We start from the raw sequence: 19,949 nt of genomic DNA, 5'->3' as shown, positions 1-19,949 counted from the left end.
TCCTTCTGCAAGGTATTAGCTTGTTTCCAAAACCAAAGACCCTACTAAATGTCCCCGATGAACATGGATGCAAAAATTATCAAGACACTAGCAAATCAAAATCAAGAGTATATTAAAAAAATTATTCAACACAATCAAGTGGGATTTATTCCTGGCTTGCAGTGGTAATTCATATTCACAAATCAATCAACGTGATACACTGCATTAATGCAAAAAAAAAAGGATAAAAAACACACATGATTCTCTCAATAGATGCATAAAACGTTTTAACAAAATAAAGCATCCATTCTTGATAAAAACTCCTAACAATCCCACTAAAAGGAGAACTACAAATTTCCCTGATGAACAATGATGCAAAAATTCTCAAGATACAAACTAGATCCAACAATACATTAAAAAAATTATTCACCACACTCAGTGGGATTTATTCCTGGTGCAACGCTAATTCAATATCCACAAATTAATCAATGTGATACATCACATTAATAAAAATAGGATAACCACATGAACCTCTCAATGGATGCAGAAAAGGCATTTCAAAAAAATAAAGCATTTTTTTGATTAAAAACTCTCAAAAAAGCAGGGAATAGAAGGATCATACTTCAAGATCATAAAGGTCATATATGAATGGCCTACTACTAATATACTCTCAATGGGGAAAAACTGAGCACCTTCCCCTAAGATAGGGCACACAACAGAGGGTCCACTCTCACCACTGTTATTCCACATAATGTTGGAAGTTCTAAGCTCAGCAATCACACAACACAAAGAAATAAAAGGCATTCAATTGGGAAGGAGGAAGTCAAACTTTCACTCTTCACAGATGACATGATACTCTATGTGGAAATCCCAAAAGACTCTACCAAAAAACAGCTAACACTGATACATGAATTCAGCAAAGTCACAGGGTATAAAATCAATGTATAGAAATCAGCTGCACTTCTATACACCAATGATGAAACACCAGAAAAACAAATCAAGGAATCAATCCCATTTATAATTGCACCAAAACCCATGAAATATTTAGGAGTACACCTAACCAAAGAGATGAAAGTTCTATATACTGAAAAGTATAGAAAGTTTATGAAAGAAATTGAAGAAGATAGGAAAAAATGGAAAAATATTTCATGCTCATGGATTGAAAGAAAAAGTATTGTTATAACGTCAATACTACCTAAATCTACATATTTAATGCAATCCCTACCATTAACACCAGCATCCCTCACAGTGTTACAACAAACAATTCTAAAATTTGTATGGAACCAGAAAAGACCCCAAATAACCAGAGTAATCCTGAACAAAAAAGAAAAGAAAGCCATAGACTTCAAGCTGTATACCAAAGCTGTAATCATCAAGACACATAGATCAATGAACAGAATACAGAACCCAGAAATGGACCAACATATGTATGGTCAACTCATCTTTGACAAAACAAAAAAGAATATCCAATAGAAAAAAGTCTCTTCAGCAAATGGTGTTGGGAAAGCTGGACAGTGACATAGAGAAGAATAAACCTGGACTACCTTATTATGCCAAACACAAAAATAAATTAAAAATTGATGAAAGACCTAAACATAAGACAAGAAGCCATCAAATCCTAAAGGATAAAATAGGCAACAAACTCTGACCTCGGTTGCAGCAACTTCTTACTAGACATGTGTCCAGAGACAAAGGAAACAAAAGAAAAAAATGAACAATTGGGACCTCATTAAGATAAAAAGCTTCTGCACAGAAAAGGTAACAATCAGCAAAAAAAAAAAAAAAAAAAAAAAGGCAACGAATGGAAAGGGAGAAGATATTTGCAAATGACATATCAGATAAAGCGTTAGTAACCAAAATCTATAAAGAACTTATCAAACTTGGCACCCAAAAAGTAAACAATCCAGTGAAGAAATGGGCAAAAGACATGAATAGACACTTTTCCAAAGAAGACTTCCAGATGGCTAACAGACACATGGAAAATGCTCAACATCACTCATCAAAGAAATACAAATCAAAACCACATTGGGATACCACCTCACACCTATCAGAATGGCTAAATTAACAACTCAGGCAACAACGGATGTTGGTGAGATGTTCCCATTGAAGAAAGGGGAACCCATTTTTCATTGCTGGTGGGAATGCAAACTGGTTCAGCCATTCTGGAAAACAGTATGGAGGTTCCTCAAAAAAACTAAAAGTAGAACTCCCCTACAACCCAGCAATTGTGTTACTAAGTATTTATCCAAAGGATACAGGAATGTCAATTGGAAGGGGCACATCCACCCCAATGTTTATAGCAGCACTATTGACAATAACTAAATTATGGAATGATCCCAAATGTCCACTGACTGATGAATGGATAAAAAAGATGTGTTATGTATGTATATACAGTGGAATGAAAAAGAATAAAGTCTTGTCATTTGCAACAACATAGAATTAGAGTCTATTATGCTAAGTGAAATAAGTCCATCAGACATATGGTTTCACTCTTTTGTGGAATTTAAGGTACAAAACAGATGAACATAAAGGAAGAGAAGCAAAAATAATATAAAAACTGAGAGGGAGACAAACCATAAGAGACTTAAACACAGAGACCAAACTGAGGGTTGTTGGCGGGGTCTTGGGTCAGGAGGAGGGCTGGAGGTGTGAGGGGCATTAAGAAGGACAATTTTTGGGACGATCACTGGGTTTTGTATGTGGGTGATGAATCACTGAATTCTATTCCTGAAACTATTATTACACTAACTTGGATTTAAATTTTAAATTAATAATAATAAAAAGGAAAGTGTCCACATGTCAGTTTCAGGCTGTGTCCTAACCATGAGGCAACACAGGGAAAGAAAGAGCTCCCGGGAAAACAGCTGTTCCCAAACTCTTAGCTTCTGCAGTCCATAGAAGGGAATAGAAAGTGTAACCTCTTTCTGTCACATAGTTGTGCTTCTTTCAATTGGTGTCTAGCTCCATGGCCAAGCCAAATGGCCACTTGGGCAAAATTGTGGCTCTGCTCTGGGGGTGGTGGGCAGTGAGCCACCATGAAGGAGGGAAACCAGAAGGATTCCATTTTAGATATACTCCATCTCTGCTGTTTTTCTGCTAGGCCTCATTTACTCATGATCCATATTTTGCCTTTGAATAAACTAAAGAAGCCACGTTCCTATTTCAAAGGGAAGCAAGAGAGTTAATTTTCTGAATTTTGTCCTAGGCCTCAAACACCTGATAACACCCAACTGCCAGATCTCAAACATGTTCCAGGACATGAACTTAAAAGAAATCTTGGTTGATGCTGGCATCCATTACCCCTACTTTCTATAATTTATGGAATAACACCTGTTGTTCACCTGACACTCACCTTTGATTGGACCCTACCTTGGATTCCTGGAGGAATATGTACCCTAGACTTTTTTCTAATGTAAACCTCTAACCCTCAGCAATGATGAGACTTATTCTCCTTTCCTTCATGTATCCCAGAAACTCTGCTGTTCTATCACTTACCCTATTCAATAAACTATGTTTCCATAAAACAAACAAAAAACAAAAATCACTTCTAACATAGGATAGAGGGAACATACCTCAGCATTGTAAAGGACACATACAAAAGACACTCATCTTCAGTTGGGAAAAACTGACAGATTTTCCTCTACATTCAGGAACAAGACAAGGATGTCCACATTCACCACAGGTATTTAAAATAGTACTGGAAGTCCTAGACTCAGCAGTCAACAAAAAGAAATAAAAGGCATCTAAATTGGAAAGTAAGACCTCAAAATTTCACTATTCACAGAAGACATGATACTCTATACAGAAAAAAAGGACTCCACCAAAAATTGCTAAAACTAATCGACAAATTTAGAAAAGTCGCACAAAGTCATCATATATTTCTGTTTCATACATTCTGTTTCATTTCTATACACCAATAATGAAGCAGAAAGAGAAATAAGGGAATCAATCCCATTTACAATTGTACCAAAACCATAATATACATAGGAAAAAATCTAACCAAAGAAGTAAAAGACCTTTACTCTGTAAACTATAGAAGTCTTATGAAAGAAATTGAAGAGGGCTCAGAAATAGAAAAACATTACTTGCTCATGGGTTAGAAAAACAAATATTGGTAAAATGTTTATAAAATCCAAAGCAATCTATACATTAAAGCATCCCATATAAAAATACAAGCATTTTTTCACATAGCTAAAACAATTCTAAAATTTGTTTGGAATCACCAAAGTCCCTGAATAACCAAAGCAATCTTAAAAGATAAAAACAAAGCTGGAGGCATCACAATTCCAAATGCCAAGTTGTATTACAAAGCTATAGTCATCAAGACAATAAGGTACTGGCACAAAGGCAGACACATAGATCAATGGGATATAATAAAAAACCCCGAAATGGACCTATCACTGTATCGTCAACAGATATTGACAAACAAGGACAGAATATCCAATAGAAAGACAATCCCTTCAACAAATGGTGTTAGAAAACATAAAAAGAATGAAACTGGACCTCTTGCTTACACCATACACAAACACAAATTCAAATTGGATAAAAGACATAAATGAGAGACAGGAAACCATCAAAATCCTGGAGAAGAAAACAGGAAGCAACCACTTTGTTCTTGACCATAGGAAACTTTTTACTAGACACGTCTCAAGCAGCAAGAAAACTAAAGAAAAAAGGAACTTTTGGGATTTAGTCAAGAAAAAAAGCTTCTGTACATAAAACAATCAACAAAACTAAAAGGCAACGTAAAAAACGGGAGAAGTTATTTGCAAACGACATATTAGATAAAGGGTTAGTATCCAAAATCTATAACTTAAACTCAACACCCCCCAAAAAATATTCCAATGAAGAAATGGGCAGAGAACATAAATACACACTTTTCCAAAGAAGACATCCCGATGGATAATAAACACATGAAAAGATGCTCAACATCACTCATCATTAGGGAAATACAAATCAAAACCAGAATGAGGGGGACCTGAACGGCTCAATCATTGGGCCATCTGACTCTTGATTTCAGCTCATGTCATTATTTCACTTTTTGTGGGATAGCTCCCCATGGGGTTGCACTGACATTACAAAGCTTGCTTAGGATTCTTTCACTCTCTCTCTGTCCTTCCCCTGCTCTCTCTCTCTCTCAAAATAAATAAATAAACTTAAAAAATACCACAGGAGATACCACCTCACACCTGTCAGGATAGCTAAAATGAATGACTCATGAAACAACATGATTAGAAGATGCGGAGAAAGAGGAACAGTCTTAAACTGTAGATGGGTATGCAAAGTGGTGCAGCCACTCTGGAAAATAATATGGAGATTCCTCAAAAAGTTAAAAATAGAACTACTCAAGACCCAGCAATTATTCTACAAGTTATTTACCCAAAGGATACAAAATTACTGATTTCAAAGGGGACTTGCACCCCGAAGTTTACAGCAGCACTATAAAAAATAACCAAAGTATGGAAAGAGCCCAAATGTCCACTGATGAATGTACAAAGAATATTTGAAATATACATGGAATGGAATATTACTGAGCCATAAAAAGAATTAAATCTTCCCATTTACAACAGTGTGGATGGAGCTAGAGTGCATTATGCTAAGCAAAACAAATCAGAGAAAGATAGTGTATGATTGACTCATATATGATATTAAGAAACAAAACATATGAACAGGGCAAGGGAAAAACAGAGAGGGAAGCAAACCTTAAGAGATAATTATAGAGAACAAAGAGTTGATGGAGGAAAGTGGGTGCGGGATGGGCTAAGTGGGTGATGGGTATTAAGGAGCACACTTGTGATGAGTACTGGGTGCTATTAATTAACACTAAATTATACTCCTGAAGCCAGTATTACCCAAAATGTTAACTAACTATAATTTCAATAAAACTTAAAAAAATAAAAATAAAGAAACTAATTGAATATAATACAGTAAGATTAAGGGGCTTTACCCACTTACACCCACTTACTTCAATCGACAGATCATCCAAACAGAAAATAAACAAGGAAACAATGACTTTGAATGACATACTGGACCAGCTGGACTTAACAGAATTTCCAGAACAATTCATCCCAAAACAGCAGGTCACATTCTCTTCAAGTGCACATTGGACATCTCCATATCATATATTAGAACATAAAATAGGCCTCAATATGTACAAAAAGATTGAAGTCATACCATAAAATTTTCTGACCAAGGCTGAAACTAGAAGCCAACTACAAGATAAAATCTGGAAAGACCACAAATACATGGAGGTTAAACAATGTTACTCTACAATGAACGGGTCAATCAAGAAATCAAGGAACACATGTAAAAATACATGAAAATGAAGAAAAACGAATCCACAATGGTCCAAAACCTTTGGGATGCAGCAAAAGCAGCCCAAGAGGAAAGCTGCCTATCTCAAGAAACAAAATAATCTCAAACAACCTACCCTTACATTTAAAGGAGCTAGAAAAAGAACAACAAAGAAAATCTAAAGCCAACAGAAGGAAGGGAATAAAGATTAGAGCAAAGAAAATATACCAAAACAACAAGAACAAAACAATAAAACAACGAAAAACAGAGATCAACGAAACAAGGAGCTGGTTCTTCAAAAAATAAAATTGATAAAACTCCAGAGACAAAGAAAATAGAGGGGAAAAAAATAAAATCACAAATGACAGAAAAGAAATTATAAACAACACTACAGACATATAAACAATCTTAACAAAATATGAAAATTGTATGTTAAAAAAATTGGGCAACCTGGAAGAAATGGATAAACTGCTAGAAACATATAAACTACCTGAATTTAAGCAGGATGAAATAGAAAATTTGAACAGATCAATAACCTGCAAATAAATTGAATCAGTTATAAAGAAAAACTCACAACAAACAATCCATGACTAGATGTCTTCATAGGTGAATTCTACCAAACATTTAAAAAAAAGTTAATGTTTATTCTCACAGTATTACAAAAAATAGAAAAAGAAGGATAGCTTTTATATACATTCTAAGAGACCAGGATTACACTGACATCAAAACCAGGTAAAGACACAACAAAGAGAACTACAAACCAATAAACCTGAAGAACATGGATGCAAAAATTCTCAATAAAATACTAGCAAACTATATCCCACAGTTTTTAAAGAAAATCATCCACCATGATGGGGTGGGATTTATTCTTGTGTTGCCAGTATCTTTCATTGTTCAAAAATCAATGTGATGCACAAAATAATTAAAAGAATGATCATATCATATAATCGTATCAATACATGCAGAAAAAGCATTTGACATAGTACAACATCCATTATTAATAAAAACCCTCAACAAACCTCAACCCTGGGGATAGAGGGAACACACCACAATGTTATAAAGGCGTTATACAAAAAAAACCCCAAAACGAAAAACAAAACATTCTCACAGGGAAAAACTTGAGAGATTTTCCTCTTGATCAGGAACAAGACAAGAATGTCCACTCTTACCATTGTTATTTAACACACCAGGGGAAGTCCTAAACTCAGCAATTAGATAACAAAAAGAAATAAAAGGTATCCAAATTGGCAAGGAAAGCACTATTCTTCACTATTTGCAGATGGCATGACACATTATAAAGAAAATCTGAGCGAATTCAACAAATTTGTTAGAAATGATACACAAATTCAGCAATATTGCAGGATGTAAAATAATGTACAGAAATCTGTGGCATTTTTATAGATCATTTATGTAGTGGCAGAAAGAGAAATCAAGGAATCCATCCCATTTACAATTGCACCAAAATGATTAGATACTTAGGAATAAACCTGACAAAAATGTAAAGATTTGTATCTTGAAAACTATAGAACAATTTTGAAAGAAATTGAAGAGGGCACAAAGAATTGGAAAAACAGGGGTGCCTGGGCGGCTCAGTCAGTTAAACATCCAACTATTGATTTTGGCTCAGGTTATGATCTCATGTTTCGTGAGATTAAGCACCAGATCAGGATCTGTGATGACAGCAAGGAGCCAAGTTGGGATTCTCAATCTCTCTCCCTCTCTCATTATCCCTCTTCTCCTCGTGCTCTCCCTCTGTCTCTCAAAATGTGAAATTAACTTTAAAAATATTTTAAAAGAAGAATTGATAAAACATTCCATGCTCACGTATTGGAAGAACAAACACTGCTTAAAACGTCTATACTGCCCAGAGTAATCTATACATTCAATACAATCCCTACCAAAATACCACAAGAATTTTTCAGAAATCTAGGATAGCTAAGTTTGTTCTAAAACTTGTATGGAACCACAAAGGACCCTAAAATAAAAGCAAATCTGGAGCAAATCTGATTTGCTATTTTTACTCTTCACACTTTCAATTTTCTTTGCTCACAAAAAACCGTTTAATATTTCTTTTATTTCTAATATTTCTAATATTTCTTTTTAGTGCTGGATTAGTGGTCAAGAGCTCCTTTAGTTTAGCTCCATGAGTTTCCTGGGAAACTATCTATCCTTCTATTTTGAATGTTAAATAGAGTATTATCATTGGTGGATAGAGTATTCTTAGCTGCAGATTGTTTTCATTTAGTACTTTGAATGCAACATGCCACTCCTTTCTTGTTTGGAAATTTTCTGCTGAAAAATCTACTAGCCTTATGTGTTTTCCCTTGTAATTTACTATCTTCGTTTGTCTTGCTACTTTTTAACTTTTTACTTTATCACTATATTTTGCTAATTTAATCACAGAATGTAATGGTATAAGTCTGCTTTTATTGATTTTGGTGGGTGTTTTCTGTTTCTCCTGGGTCTGGATATTTGTTTCTGTCCCCAAATTAGGGAAGTTTTCACATATTATTTATCAAAAAAAAATTTCTGACCGGGCAATGTGTTTCCATGAGAGCACAGGGGGTGGGAGGCAGTGTTTGGTGTAAGCAAGAGTATCAATGCTACCATTTTTTTTGCTGGTGGTTCTGTGATTATGTTAAATGTCAGGGAAGAGAAATGGTGCCTTTCAGTTCCTTTGTTCTTAGAGGGACCTCTCCATGAATACTGACTCTCTGGAACATGCTCCAAGAGGAGTAAATAACCTCCCCACTGTGTGTCCCATGCTCTTTCTAGATTATTTCCACAATTTACATTTGAGGACTGTTTGCCCTGCCTTCTCTCCTATAGGAGAGAATTATTTCAAAGTTCTTATTCTCTAGCTCACTGACTCTTCTATTTGGCTTGCTCTGCTATCGATTCTCTGTGTTACATTATCCATTTCATTCATTGAATTCTTCAGCTCTAGATCTTCTGTTTCTTTTTTGCAGTTTCTATTTGTCATTTTGTTAATGTATTATTTTCTTGATTTTGTTGAATTGCCAATGTTTTCTTCTGGCTTATTAATTTTACTCATAATAGCTCTTTTGAATTCTTTATTATGTAAATCATAGAATCGCATGATTTTGACCTAGATTACTGGTGGAATATTGAGATTTGGGTAGGTGGGTGATATTATTTTTCCTTGATTCTTCCTGTTCCTTAGAGTTTGCATGGCTATTTTTACATTTGAGGTTGCACTCACTTCCTACAATTTTTGCTAATTGCCTTCAGATGGAATATACTTTCTGTATGTCCTACTTGTATCTGGGACTTTCTCCAACTTTATATAGATACACTTGCTCTAGGCTTCTTGCTCCTCTTTTTAGTACAATTCTTAAACTTGTATGTCTTTTCTGGATCTTACAATTAACCAGGATGGCTGCTGGAAACCTCTTTTATTTTCCGTAAGGAGTCACTACAGCTCAAGTTTGTAGTTCTCTCTTGCCTACAGACCCTGGCTTATTTTCTGCATGAACTCTCTGTATACTAGAGCTCACTCTTGCTCTTACCCTTATGAGAATGCACAGAAAGCTGGTTGAAAGTGTTTTTAACTTGGTGGATTTAACTTGTTGCATTGTTGCAGGCATATTGGGAAGGAATTGGGTAAGGTTTACCCAGTATCTTGTGGATTGGCTTTCCTGCTATAGTCCTGACAACATTCAACAGGAACCACATTCTTTTAATGTGTTGTGATATTCTTATTTACCTCTTTCCTGATTTTGTTCAATAAAGTCTTCCTTTTGCTCAATAAAGTCTTCCTCACTACTCTGGGTACTGTGGGAGGGGGGAATGGTTTCTCCAGAATTGTGCATAGCTTGGAAACTGGGCCCTTACCATTCTTCATTTTTATGGGAGAGATCTCTGTCAACTTTTTCAGCTTACCTCTGTTCTATCTTAAAGAGGGTCAACACTGACAAAGTTACTCTTACCCTCTCCTGTGTAAGACTCATTTATTTTCCCAGCAGAGTGCTGGAATATTTCCTCAGAAAGCCTGGACTTCTAAAAAGTCTCTTTCACTCTTGGGTGTGTGCCTAAGTAACCACTCACCAGTTTTTCTCAGCTATGGTCCAAAGGGGCTGATTCCTAACCTATTGGTTCCATAACCTGTCCTGAGATGTGTCTGTATAATTACTGATGCACAGGTGGGGAGACTTCTCCTGAGACTCTTACCTATAGTACTGGATCCCACAAGGCACTTTCGTTCATGGATATGTGCTAAATGCTAGTTGTTAAAAGGGGGAGTAAAAAGGAGAGACAGTATATTACCATTATGTTGATATTACTTTATTACATTATTTTAGTCATGAATTTTGATGTACTCAAGTCTTTATTGCAAATATTCTTTACGTATGGAAAATCCCACATCTCTTAAATTATCTTTACTACTGCTTTGATTTTGTTGTTTATTGGTTTACCACGAAATATAACCCACATTTTAGGATTACAAGATAATTATTTGTGAATTTCTGCCTTACGAAGAGTGTTTTCTTTTTCTTTACAATAATACAGAAAATCTTAATAGCTGATATCCGATATCAAATACTATCAACATATCAACTTTTATGTCTCACAGCAAAGTTTATAACACATTTAATTCTAGATTTCTAGAATGTTATCTTTTCTCCAAATGATTTGAAAATTTTAAGAAAATATTAATTTTAACTAAGCTGTGTCTTCTTACAGACCGCCTCCAATTTCTTGTGGAAAACTTACAAAAAAAAAAAACAGAAAAGAGAGAGAATAATATGAATAGCAAATATTTTAACAACCACATGAAAAAATATACTGACATCAATTATAAAATAGTTAAATCTTTTGACTATAGTAAAATAGTTTACATATTAATAAATTTTAAAGTTTTACCCTATGCACATGGGAATGTGGAGGTAAAGGGCTTTGTGCATTACTTATGAGAAAACGCCTTGATGCAGCATCTTTGGATAGTAACTTAATAATTGCAAAACCTTTAATTTACTTACCTATGATGTAGCCATTTTTCTTCATTGCAACTTTGCGTGAAATAGAGAAAACCCTAGAACTAAACTAAATGTGGCAAAGCCCCTTCTTGATATATTAATTTATGCATCTTTTCTTTTCCTTTTCCTTCTTCCTTATTTCATTTTTTGGTTTGGGTTTTTTGTTTTGTTTTTTTTTTTGTTTTTTTTGTTTTTTGTTTTTTGGCTAGTTTTAGGCTTTGTAATTTCTTTTCTGAATTATCCGGGCAGAGAAAAAAAGGCTAGAAAAAATTTCGAGAAGAAAAACCTTTGCCTAGATCTTATAAGCCTATCCAAAGTAGAACATTAAGTGTCCTGGACACAAGAGGGTAAAGAAAAAGCTTTACAACTAAGGGATACTCCCGATCTAGAAAGGGGATCCGTTGGTTGAGGTAGTGCCCCCAGTTGTCACCTAGAAGTGCTGTATGGAGGGTGAAGATTGTTCCTATGCCTGATGGCTGTTTTGTTCTCTGATGGACAGGACCACACTCAAAGAGGCCAAAACTGCAAGAGGTTGTTCTGTTCCAAGTCCGATACAAAAGCAGTAGAAACTTCATAACTAAGAAGATAAAAACAATAAGAATAATTCAACTTTAGTGATGAGATTTAACTTTTACCCTACTGGCTGAAATTAAGTTGTTTCAAAGGACATAATTTTTTTTAAAAGATGAACTTAGGTTTTTTATACTGGAAAAAACACATATTGGTTTGTATACTGGAATTTATTTTGTCTATATGCCTTAGATTTGATAAGTAGAGATTAAGTACATAAATTATTGAAACATCCATAGAAAGGGATATTTTGCCACTTGTGAAATCCTTGTGGGTTATCTATCTTGCTGATAGAGTATCCAGGGTCCTACACTCAGTGCAAAAGCAAGGTGCAAGATTTAATGAGCATAACATGCAGATGCAGATGCCCAAACATACACACACTTTTATATATTCATTGATATTCTTTACACTTAAGAACATTTGGGGAGTGTATGAGAAACAACAGTAATTATTTTTTTAATGGAGCAATGTAACAGGGAATTGAATTTTTAAAAATTTGTATCATGTGAGATAATTTTTATAATATACATGTCTTGATTTTGTAATTTTCTAGAGTAAATAAATGAAACAACGTGAGAGATGCTTTTTTACATTTCCTTGAGGTGGCAAAAAATTTGGCACAATCGTGTTTTCTATAAACACCATTTTAGAAATTATTTTATTAATAGTTAATTCACAAATTGCAAATCAAGTAGAGTATTATTTATAAAGTGCTTCACCTGAGTTTTAGGATATTTTGTGACTCTGTATCAGTAAGTAACATGATTTATGTAGTAAACAAATGAGGAGAAATAATTTTGTGGTAATTTTTAATAATTATATAATTAGTTGAAAACTTTCATGGTAATCTAAACCTGTGGACCTTATACATTGGTTCTTGCCCTCTTGTGGCTATTTTTCAAAATGCAAAGCTGTGTTATGGTGATAAGTGTTTAGATTCATGTAATCTAAGCATGTGATTCATGCTCCAAGTTTTAGATATTTCAGGAGCAAAAGAAATTATCTTAATTTCCTCATTTTAGTTTTACCACATAATCACAATATCTCTATTACATAGACTTACATGAGATTACTGCCTTATAAAATTGACTATTTGATTTAGATATTAAATTATTCATAGCATTCATAAAATTTTGTAAATTTTTTATTATAATCTGAGGCCTTAAAAATGTCTCATAAGTAATGCTTTTCAAATAAATTAATTAAACCCTTTAAAATGTACTTATTCTATTTCCCACTGTTAGATAAGTCCTTTACACACTGTTTTATTCCTGATAATCACTCTCTGCATTTGTCAATTATACAACTTGAATATTACAGGGTAACACAATGATGCTCAGTGTTGCTAAAATAACATAGTAATCAAAAGATCTAGGATTTGAAAATCAGTCTAATGACTTTGTGCTTTCCTTTTCCTTTTTCTTTTCATATTCATAAAGTTAATTGTGATAAAGTTTTAATTATTTAACCAGAATATGTTAATAGTGTGTAGCTTATAAAGTGTTATACTACATTTTGCCTTGGTTGAAGTGAACATTTGTTTATCATAGTTTTATATGCAATGTATACAAAAGTTAACTTAATTCTAAAAATAAAATAATGTATAATTTTTTAGGAAATTAACAGGAAAAATACTCTGTGTTATTTCCACCTGCAAAGATTTCATTGCTATAATACCAAGAGCACTAGACTTGAAATTAGAAAAAAGAATTTGAGTAAATTGAAATTAAGAATTTACATTATCTGAAAGAAACCGGTAATAAAATGACACAAAAACCACAAAGACAGGAGCAAAACATACTTAATATATAACTATTCCTCAGACTATATAAAGAAATCTCACGTTTTAAAATGACAAAAAAAAAGTAAAATTCATTTGTTGGGCAGGGTAAATATGCTGAGTAAATAGAGCTATCATACCACCGGTAGGAACCAAAATAGAAAGTAACTGTGCAAAATGAATGTTTATAGGGAGTTTATTTATAAATACCAAACCCAAAACATATAACACTTCCATCATTGTCATATATTTTCTTCTTAACTACCTTACATTTTTTTTTACTTTGCTAGAATTATTTTTATGATGAGTATATTATAAAAAGTGACCAAAAAAAGGATTTTCAATGGTTAAAAATTTAAGGTTTTCCACTTCTAATTAGTGATAATGTACACATTGGCACATTGCTTTTTTTTTTTTACTACTATGTGCTTTTTACAATTTTACTTAATTTTGGCATTGTAAGTTTTTATTTTAATTCTAGCTAGGTAACATACATTGTTATATTAATTTCAAGATTTCAATATTGTGATTCAACAATTCCATACATCACTGAGTGCTCACAATAACAAATATACTCCTTAATCCCTATCAACTCTTTATCCACCACCCTTCCACTACTCTTCTGGTAATGATGAGTTTGGTCTGTATAATTACTTTATTTCTTGATCTGTCTCTATTTTTACCCCTTTTTCATTTATTACTAATATCATATGGTATTTGTCTTTGACTGACTTAGCAGTATACTCTCTAGTTCCATCTATGTCCGCACATGACAAGATTTCATCTTTTTTTGGCTATATAACATTTCACCACATATATGTCACATATTTATCCATTCAGTCGATGGACACTTGGGAACTTTCCATAATTTGGCTATTGTAGATAATTCTTTTATAAACATCTGGGTGCATGTGTCCTATCAAATTAGTATTTTTGTATTCTTTGGGTAAATCTTAGTGCAATTGCTGCATAATAGGGTAGTTCTATTTTTAACTTGTTAAGGTACTTCCACACTGTTTTCCGGAGAGGTTGCACCAGTTTGCATTTCCACAGTTAGAAGCGTTCCCTTTCTCCACACCCTTATGAATAACTGTTTTTGGCATGTGTAATGTTGATTGTAGCCATTTTGAAGGTGTGAGGTGAAATCTCATTGTAGTTTTGTTTTACATTTCCCTAATAGTAATAATGAACATTTTTTTCATGTGTCTAGTAGCCATCTGGATGTCTTCTTTGGAGAATTAACTGTTTATGACTTTTGTCCATTTTTTTATTGGATTATTTTTGTAGGTGTTGAATTGTAAAATTTTGGTTATACAGTTTTTATTATTTTTGTGTGTGGTGTAAGGAAAAGTCCATTTTCAAGTTTTCATTGTTACAAATAACAAAACCGTAGTGAGCTATAAAGTAAGATAATTGATGATATTTGTAAAGATTTTGGACATCTAAAGATATGCAAAAGCCATGAAGCTGGTCCTCCTGAGAGAGAGAACAGTGTTTGCAAACATCACAACTGAAGAAAACAAGGCTCTCATTGCTTTTTTTCCTGCTTTTTTTTTTATCTCTTCCTGAAAACCATTTTCACTCATTTTTGGTATGAGTAGAACTAAATTGTTCTCAACTTGTGAGTCTGCAAGAAAACCAGTTCAGGTTATCTATAGACACTGAATAGTATATGAAATGTAAATCCAAGTTCAAGGAAGAAAGTTTTTAGCTGGTCTTGCTTTAGTTTCATTATTATCTCAATTACACAAATTATATTTAAAAACAATTATGCAATGTAAATACTGCTCTGGGGTCCTAGCACCATAGATTAGTTGAAAAGTTCTCAGAAAAAGGAGACGACTTGGGGAGTGAAAGGTTGTGGTCAAGAAATCATTAAACAGTAGTTTTCAATGCAATCATAGCCAAAATTCCCTGTTTATGATCGTGACATAAAGTCCAAAATGATACTATATATCTACAAAAAGCAGAAAGCAGTTATTTACTTAGTTTTCTTTCTTCCCTTTTGAAAAATTCCAGCAAAGTTAACATACAGTGCTTTATTTTCAGGTGTAAAATATAGTGATCCATACTTCTATACATCACTCTTTTCATCATAAGTGTACTCTGAATTTCCTTTATGTATTTAATGCATCCTCCCACCCACTTCTCCAATTATCAGCTCATTCTCTATAGTTAAGTGTTTGTTTCTTGGTTTGTCTCTTTTTGTTGTTCCTTTTTTAAAATTTTTAATGTTTTTTCTTATTTATTTTTGAGGGAGAGAGAGAGCAGCAGAGCGGCAGAGAGAGAGGGATAGAAACAGGCTCCAGGCTCTGAGCCGTCAGCCCAAAGCCCCATGCAGGGCTCAAACCCACAAACCATGAGATCATGACCTGGCCGAAGTCAGACGCTTAACCATCTGAGCCACCCAGGTGCCCCTGTTTTATTTCTTAAATTCCATAGATGAATGAAATTATATGGCATTTGTCTTTCTGTGACTGACTTATTTAATTTAGCATTATAATCTCTAGATCTATCCATGTTATTGCAAATGCCAAGATTTAATTCCCCCTTTTTTTTATGGCTGTGTTTTGTTGCATATATAGACCACTTCTATATCCATTCATCTATCGATGGACAAAGGTTCTTTCCATAATTTCGCTACGGTAAATAATACTTCAATAAAAATATACTTTCTGAAATTATTTTCATATTCTTTGGTTAAATACCCACTAGTGCAGTTACTGTATCATATGGTAATTCATTTTCCAATTTTTTGAGAAAGTGCTACCGCTTCTACAGTGACTGCACCAGTATGTATTCCCACTAATAAAAAAGTGTCCCTTTTTCTCCATATCCTCACCAGCATTTGATTGTGTTTTTTGTTTTAGTGATTGTGACTAGCGTGAGATAATAACTCATTGGTTTTGATTTGCAAAACCTGGTGATGCACACTGATGATGAGTGATTTGAGCATTCTTTCATGTCTATTGGTCATCTGTATGTCTTCTTTGGAAAATATCTGTCTTCTGCCCATTTTTAAATTGGATATTTTGGGGGGTGTTTGGTGTTGAGTTGTATAAGCTATTTGTATACTTTGAATTCTAACCCATTATAAGATATATCATTTGTGAATATCTTCTCCCAATCAGTAGGTGGTATTTCAGCTTTGTTGATTATTTACTTTACAGTGCAGAAACTTTTTCTTTTGACAAACTCCCAATAGTTTATTTTTGCTTTTGTTTCTTATGCCTCAGGAGACTTATCTAGAAACATTTTGCTATGTTTTCTATGTTCGATGTCACAGAAATTACTATCTGTGCTTTCTTCTAGGATTTTTATGGGTTCAGATGTCACATTTGGCTTCTTAATCCATTTTTAATATATTTTTGTGTATGGTGGGAGAAAGTGGTCCAGTTTCATTCCTTTGCATGGAGCTGTCCAGTTTTCCCAACAGCATCTGTTGAAAAGGCTGTCTTTCCCACCGTGTATTTCTCCTTCCTTTGTCAAAGATTAATTAAGCATAAAATTATGGATTTATTTCTACAATTTTTAAATGAATACATTTTAAAATGGTATAAATCATGGCATCAAAACTATGAGAGGGGGGAGCAAAAGAGCATACTTTTGTATGTAGTTGCAGTTTAGTTATCACCAAAACATGAAAAGCTTTATTTATAAGATCTTTTATGTAAGCCTCATAAAAACCACAAAGCAAATACAGTAAACTCAACAAAAGATAAAGAGAAGAAAACAAAAGTATAACAATACAGAAAACCATGTATTCACAAAGAAAGGTAACAAGAGAAGAAATGAACAAGGACTTGAAAACAGAAAAGTTTTAATAAGAAGACAGTAAGTCCTGACCTATCAATAATTACTCTAAATGTAAATGGATTAAATCTTCCAAACAAAAGTTATACTGTGCCTGGATGGAATTTTAAAAAGTGTATTCTGCGTACGGGTGTCTGGGTGGCTCAGTGGGTTAAGTGTCCAACTCTACTGTACTCCAATTTTGTAAAATACAGATAATCCAGACAAAAAATCATTAAGGATACATGGCCCTTAAATACATTATTCCACATACAGTTAAGTTACAGAACCTTCCATCCAAAAGCAACAGAATACACATTCTCAACCTCACATGAAACTTCTCTAGAATTGATCATGTTAGTGAAAAAAACAAATACAATTAATTTGAAAGTATTAAAATGATATCAGTTATATTTTATGAACACATTGGAAAAAATGTAAAAAAAGAAAAAATGAAAAAACTGGAAATTTTCAAAATATGTGCAGATTAAACCCTATACTACTTCACATCTAATAGACAAATGAATAAATAAAAAATAATGATACAAGTAAATGTGGAATACAATATGCCAAAATTTATTGGATGCAGCAAAATTTCAAGGATGAGAGGTCATGGTGATAAACGCCTACCTTGAGAAGCAAGAAAAATCTCAAACAACCCAAATTTACATCAAAGACAAGAAGAATAAGGAGAAGAAAGAGAAAAAGAAAAAGGAGATGAAGAAGAAGACTAAGAATATGAAGACAGAGGAGGATGAGGAGAAGGAGGTGGAGAAGGAGAAGAAGGAGAGGGAGAAGGGAAGGAAAGGAGAAAGAGAAGGAGATGCAAAGGAGGAGGAAGAAGGAGGTGGGCAAGGAAGAGGTGAAGGAGGAGGAGGGGAGGAAACACCAGAGGGCTTAGGCAAATGCGTCCTCTAGTTTCTGCATCTGGAAGCCCTGTCAGCAACGGCCTGTCTCTTCCTTCAGAAGGACCCAGAGAACCCTGGATATTGTCTGCTTTTGTTGCTCTTTCCTTCACTAAATGGAGTGAGCAGTGACAATGCTATAGTATTGAGATGCCCCCCGCTGTTGTTCTAAAGTGTGGAACGGGTCATTGGTGCCATCTGCCTATAAAGGGCTCTTTCTGTGCTATCTTCTGGAGCCTACTGCTCCCAGAGCCACTGCTACTGCCTTTCAGAAGGTAGGCACCTCAGGCAGAGCAATGAAGCAAGCTGGATCCCCTCCCCCGCCTCTTGCTACAAACAGCCAAGTACCAAGGTCAGAAAGAGGAGGGCTCTTCTCCTTTGGGATATCTGGTGTTGGCTGTCACTAAGTGCGGGACCCAGGAGGAACATGATGCTGCCATTGGTGCCCACTAAGTGCCAGCTCCATGGCTCCTAAGGGTGAAGAAACACTGAGTCAAAGATACAGTAATCAAAAGGGAATGTCTACAGCCAGCTTGAAACTGCATTCACTATTTCCAACCAATGGAAATGTGATCAATACGGAAGGGACACACTGGTCACACATTTTGTTTCTCCTAGGCCCATCATGGGATCATGCTCCCTCCCCTAAAACGTCTGGCCCAGCCTCCCCACACACAACTCTTGGCTGAACCCCTTCTGATGCCCTAAGGCTCTATATGCCCATGTGGTCCTGAAACGAAGATACCCAGGCCCCTTGGCTCAACCTGTCCCACAGCCATAGGGCTGTTCCACATTGGGCATTTGCCACATGGAGCTATTACCCTGAATGACTGAATATGTATGGACCTCAAAACAAACCGTAAGAAAGCAATATAATGAAATTTGATGCACCGAGGGTCAGAAAACTTCATCAAAGATGAGGATTTTGTCACATTTAGAAGAGACTGGCCAGCATAATAAAGTAGCACACTGGCCTGCTCAGCAGTCAGAAGAACCTTTTGTGGGCTTTGGCTATAGAAGCCCTGTGAGCAAGAGATCTATATGCTCCCTTAAGAAAGAGAGGAAAACTTGGGCTTTTGGTGCATTTTTGCCCATTTTTATCAGCAGTAGATAAGGGGGCAGGGACTCTGAGTGATGAAGAATGTGTTTCCATGTGATGATCTGGAGATAGGAAAGAGGCTTTGGTGCAATTTTTGTTCAAAAGGCTTTTTGTGACCAGATCAGGTCATGGAGCATACTGCACATGCACAGACTGTTCTTCCAAGGGACGGTATTGTCCATCAATTAGGGGTGGGAGTCTATGTGGCTACCGTTCCCCAAATTACTGCATCCTGCAAAGCACCGAAGCCTTAAGGTCAGGAGTGCTGTCTGTTCTCTCAGATATCAGACTCTTGGAGCCCTGCATTGGCTCAGGAACTGCCTAGAAACATACCTCCAATCCTGGGAACTTGGTTGTACACGAGAGAGGCACATAGTCTTGTTGTGAGAACAGACACCCAGTCAGGAAAGTAGCAATGGGATAGGAATGACTAGCAAGTGAGTCAAAGTTCTGTGTTCCAACGGGCATGGGTCAATTCGAGCAAGGAGATATCTATCTTCCCTGCCCTTCGTCCCACACATGAGTCAGGA

The sequence above is a fragment of the Acinonyx jubatus genome, chromosome B4 (assembly GCF_027475565.1).
Source record: "Acinonyx jubatus isolate Ajub_Pintada_27869175 chromosome B4, VMU_Ajub_asm_v1.0, whole genome shotgun sequence".
NCBI lineage: Eukaryota > Metazoa > Chordata > Mammalia > Carnivora > Felidae > Acinonyx > Acinonyx jubatus.
The sequence above is the reverse complement of the archived record's forward strand: the minus strand, read 5'-3'. Positions refer to the sequence as shown.